Below are 5,980 nucleotides of genomic sequence, written 5' to 3' on the forward strand. Positions count from 1 at the left end.
AGTTGTTATTTACAATTGTTCGCATTCTTGGCCTTTTGGTCAAGATCAAAGTGTAGTATCTGTTCTTCAGATGCTGCACTTCTATTTCTTGTTCTCTTTCGGTGGAGGAGAAATCCTCCACGACTGAGACAATTTTTATTTTTGTACCTTTTCTCCACGTTAAAAAACGACCCTGGTGTCTAACTCTGTCCCGTGGGGAGGCATAGTAAATAGGTACAATTGTTCGCCATTAGTGGATGTTGACGTCACGTCACGTGACATGACTAAGCGTTTTTTTTTTTTAGTATGAATAACATTTTTTGTTTTAATTATAAAGTCTACACTTAATTTTATAGAAAATGATGTATATATAATAGAAAAAAAAAATTACTGGTTTTGTTGGATTCAAGTGGATCCCCCCCTCCAGTTTAAGAGATAGCAGGTCACGTGGTAATATACAAAATGGCTAGCGTAAATATAAAGATCGGTTTTTTTATCGACGAATATTTTGAAAGCTGAATTTTTTTTTATTCCTGTACATTTTTTCCTGATATTTTTCGTTAAAACTCTTGTATAAATACTATTTTTAACCAGTTAAATACGTTGGAGACATTGTCATGGAGTTTAATAATCTCTAGAACAAAGCAGAAGAGAAATTACAAAAGTATCGGTAAAACAAAGTGTTTGTTTACATTTGTTCGCCATTACTGGATGTTGACGTCACGTCACGTGACATGACTAAGCGTTTTTGGATTATGTAATATTAACATTAAAATGACAGGTTTTTTGGGGGGCCCCCCTAGGAGAGAAATGATCAGTTCACCCCCTTTTAATGGTCCGTTTGGTGTGGAATTTCGATATTTGTCATGCGGGTGATCAAGGTTCAATATGATACATAATTTGTCAACTTTGGTTGTGTCTGTCAAAAGTTTGAGCTGACGTCACGTCACGTGACACGTATTGAATAACGTTAAAATGACAGGTTTTTTTGGGGGCCCCCCTAGGAGAAAAACGATCAGTTGACCCCTTTCTACTGGTCCGTTTGACGTGAAATTTCGATATTTGTCATCCGGGTGATCAAGGTGCAATATGATACCAAATTTGTCAACTCTGGTTCCGTCTTTCAAAAGTTTTAGCGTTACAAACAAACATACATACATACATACATACATACATACACACCGATTTTTGCCTTTTATATATATAGATGATAGGTTATGAAAAGGAAGGGTTGTATAGATATAGCTTCGAATTTGGGCTTTCAAAACCAAAGCAACATATGATGAAAGTAAAAATTAAATAGATAACCCCCATAATTTATACAGTACCTGTTCACACTGAAACACTTATCACAATATTCTGTGGATCTATATTAAAAAAAAAACCTTGTTAAGCTTTGCGACATATTTCCATTCTATGGAGGTCGGGCGCGAACGAACACCCTATAATTTTATTATACAATATTTCTTCAAACTGAAACATAATCATCAAATACACTTACCAGATATATATGAAAAGTCTTTATTAAAGTCTGTGCCTATTTCCATTCTTTGGGGGCGACGCGCGAACGCAGACCCCCCCCCCAATTTTATTATACCATCCCTACGTAAGTTAAAACACACTTATCAATGTATTATCATGTACATCTATATCAAATACACTTCTAAATGTTTTTTTTTTTTTAAGTTTTTTATTTCCATACCTTGTGGACAAGGCGCGTAAACATACCCCACTATTTTACTAAATCATCATTATGCCAGATCAAACATACCCATTCCTGTGTCTCGATACATCTTCTATCATTATATGTGATCAGTTTTCTACAATACTCAACCATATAGGACCCCCTTCGTGACACACACACACACACACAGAAGTTCAGCTTTATATATATATATATATATATATATATATATATATATATATATATATATATATATATAATCAAGGCGAACGCTAATAAAAATATAATAAACGTAATTAAAAAATCACAATTTTTTTTATAATTTAATAAAATGAAAAGAACATATTCGTGGGGGATTCATGTCTTTTTACTCTCGTATATATAAATATATATATATATATATATATATATATATATATATATATATCACTACACCGATGAAGACTTAAGTATCTGTCGAAAATTATATACCTGCTAAAAAAGTATTTTAATTATTTTTCATATTATTTTGTATTCCTGCACGTCACCTAATAAAAACGAATAAACAATAGCTATAAGCTTTTATACTTTTCGTATTCTTTTTTTATACATTTCCATTCATATATATATATATATATATATATATATATATATATATATATATATATATATATATATATATATATTTGTAGAAATATATGTTTCTTATTACATATCAATCATTATATAAGACGCTCAATGTGATTACAGAGCAATATATAGAATAAATGAAAACATGTATATTCCAAAATTCATGATGTTGACAATCTTTTAGGTTATTCCTTCAAATCCGTTTATTTATACAATTCTTGACAGTATCTGTTTCGTACTGCAAAATCAATTACTTTATTTTTATATTAATTAGTGAATCTATGATGCCCTCAACTCAGCAGAAGAATTAGCGACAATCAATCCGTCAAAAGGAGTTAAAGTGGACTTGATGAAAATCCGAAATTTGGAAGAGAAGCTGCAGTTTCCTTTTTATTTTTTCATTACGCCATATTAAATGTTTACATATACTAGCATTTCTGCCCGGCGTTGCCCGGTTGTTTGGAGGTGTATGTTGTGCAAATAATAACAAATATTGGTAATAGAAAAGCAGGCTCGACCCCGTACCGTGAAGGAGGAAAAAAAAAGGTAAAAAAAAAACCTGACGTACATTTACGAGCACCGATAAACCGGAATGACGTAGGTTTCAATTAAGGTTAAACAATCGAAGGATAGGATAACTTTCGAAAATATCAGCGAAAAAAGCGACCCCCTGTAGAAAAGTGTCCAGATGAATGTGAAGATATTTATGATTTTAGACAATTTTTCGATATTTGTAATCTGAAAGGTCGCCCTTCAAAATGATACTGATCTTGTAAGAATACGTCGCCATTGTCGTGATAGTTCGCGAACCCACCCGTGTGCCCGATACTACTGGCCAATATGCAAGCCTCCTAGATCTTTTTCTCTCAACTTGCCCTGAGCTATGTTCATGTCCCGTTCATTCTCCTCTAGGATCCTCCGACCATTCCGTCGTATCAGTTAAGATAAAAATGAAATATAATAAGTCCCCAGACGTACCCCTCCACCGTACTGTATACCGATACTCTATGGCTGACTGGGACAGCTTCTGTGCATTCATATCTGATTTACATCAGCATTACATGTTTAAAAAGGATGTGTCCTCTATAGTATCAGATCTGACCGAATGCTTAATTCCTACACTCTAAAAAATTCCAACAAATATCACTTTTTTCAATAACTACCAACGTAATAGATGCACTTAGACTAAAGCTGCTTTCAGGAACGCCAGCAACCAGTAAAAGAGTAAAAAAAATGTAAGAGAGCGATATGCCCAGTCTGTTAAGTCCAAGGTAGCTGATAACCAGCTTGGTTCCCACCAGTTTTGGCATATAACAAATAGAATCCTGAACAGAAGTGTGCGTTCTATCCCAACCATTATCAATGGACCAGAGGCCATCTCGTCAGCATCAGACAAGGCCAAACTATTTGTCAAGGACTTTGCAGCTAATTCTACCCTTTGTGACGAAGGCCATCACCTCCCCGTATTTCCTATAACACAGAACACGCTAGGTAACATACAAATATCTGTGCATGAAGTCACCAAGCTAATCAAGAACCTTGATTCCAGTAAAGCAACTGGCCCTGGCGGCATCCCAATTATAGTGTCAAAAAAGCTTCAACACGAACTTGCTCCCATACTTACGAAATTGTTTAAGCGTTGCCTTAAGGAGAAGTGCTTTCCGACTCCCTGGACAATCTCATCAGTATGCCCTGTATTTAAGAATTCAGGTGATAAGTCATCTCCCTTTCAGTACAGACAAATAACCCTCCTGTGTGTTATGAGTAAGTTGCTCGAATCCATATTAAATAGAGAAATAGTAAACCACATCAGCAGAAACAATCTTTATAGTGACACACACTATGGTTTCCGTTCTGCAAGATCTACCGCAGATGTGCTAACGGTTATATCTCACAGGATTAGCGAATCTCTTGAAAAAGGCTTCTTTTCTAGGGCAATTCCTCTTGACATATCAAAAGCCTTCGACAAGGTATGACATAAGGGCCTACTTCACAAGATTTCCAGCTATGGTATAATTGGAAATGTTTTCTCGGCCATGAAATCATTTCTCTCCGATAGGCTCATAAGAGTAGTGGTCGATGGAAAAAAAATAAGAGGCCTTCAGTATTAACGGTCGATCTTGGGCTCAACTCTCTTACTTATCTACATCAATGACCTCCCTAAACACATACTTAAATCATTCGTTGACATCTATGCTGATGAAACGACCATCTACGGCAACACATCAAAGGCTGTAAATGACAACGCTCTCTCTGATTCTCTCTCCTCTGATCTCGAGCGCGTGGTTAAGTGGGGGAAGTCGTGGCTGGTTACCTTTAATTCATCTAAAACCAAATTCCTATTCTTACATCATAAACGCTCTGATCCCCATCTGGCATACATTGAAACGGATGGCTCTCGTCTAGGAGAAGCCCCGTGTTTTGACACACTTCTGGGGTTGTCCTTTACTCCTGATCTGAAATGGAACACGTACATCAAGTCTGTTGCCAAGGTCGCTGGAAAGATGGTGGGATCCTTCTAACGCTCCAAAAGATATCTCACTACTGATGCAATTCTTTATCTATATAAAAGCCAAGTACCTCCAAGGATAGAATGTTGCTTCCTTATCTGGGCAGGAGCTACTCAAAACAGCCTATCCTGCCTTGGAAGAGTACAAAATAGACTTCGTGGCTTTGTGGCTTTGATGCCCTTTTCACTACCCTGCAACCTCTCTCGCACAGAAGAGACGTTGCAAGCCTATCCTTGTTTTATCGTTATTTTTATGGCAGGTGCTCGTCTGAACTCCAATCTCTGGTTCCTCCTCGCCAATCTTTCACGAAAAACACACGTCTAGCTGAATCCACAGTGAAAAATTCCCCCCCACTCTTTATCTGTGCCTAAATCAAAACGTGGATTCCATGAACAAAGCTTCTTTCTTAGAACTGCACGCCTGTGGAACTCTGTTCCGCCTGCTTGCTTCCCACAGACTACAACTTGAATGTCTTCAAGTCCAACGTTAACAGATTCCTAATGAACCGCCCCCTTCAGTAAACACTTCATCGAATCTCCACACTAACTTACTGTACTTGCAATAACCCTTATGCCTGAGTGGCTTCCGGGCTTTGATAAGTGGTGACCACCGTGTAAAAAAATACAAAAAAAAGTTTTAGGCAGATATGCAAAAATACATACGTGCATTTATATATTGGTAAATGTAAATTTTCGACCCAAACCGATTAAAGACATTGCCGTATATCTAAATGCCCTTTATATAAAATTTTAAATGTTTAGACCAGAAATTTTCTTACTACTTTGGAAGAGACCGCAGAGGTCAATGTTTTTTTTTTTAATTTGACCCCTATTTTGATCTATTAACATTTATTGTTTTGCGATTTAATCAAGTTATTAAGTTAGATCTATATCCAAGCAACCTTTATGTAAAATTTCAATTGTTTAGACTCAAATTTTTTGGAGGAGATTGCTAGAGTTCTCAAAGGTCAAATCGTGCGACTTTGACCCCTTTACAGCCTAATTCCTGGCCGAAAACGGATTACAAAGACTTTCCCAAAACTCAGTACACGGTATATCAAATTTCGAGTCTGTAGAATACAAATTGACATAGTTATTGCGTAGGGAAATGTACACACACAAACACGCAGACACAACTTTAAGAACTCTACCAAACTCCTCCGACAATTTTGGATATAAACAATTGAAATTTAAGACAT

At 36.3% G+C, this 5,980-nt stretch overlaps 1 pseudogene; it reads left to right on the forward strand.

Moving 5' to 3' along the window:
- The first annotated feature begins 18 nt into the window (after positions 1-18).
- LOC145288414 (U2 spliceosomal RNA) lies at positions 19-152 on the forward strand (annotated as a pseudogene).
- The last annotated feature ends 5,828 nt before the right edge of the window (positions 153-5,980 follow it).

This window comes from Euprymna scolopes, chromosome 11 (genome assembly GCF_053919585.1).
Source record: "Euprymna scolopes isolate OS-2025 chromosome 11, ASM5391958v1, whole genome shotgun sequence".
Lineage (NCBI taxonomy): Eukaryota > Metazoa > Mollusca > Cephalopoda > Sepiida > Sepiolidae > Euprymna > Euprymna scolopes.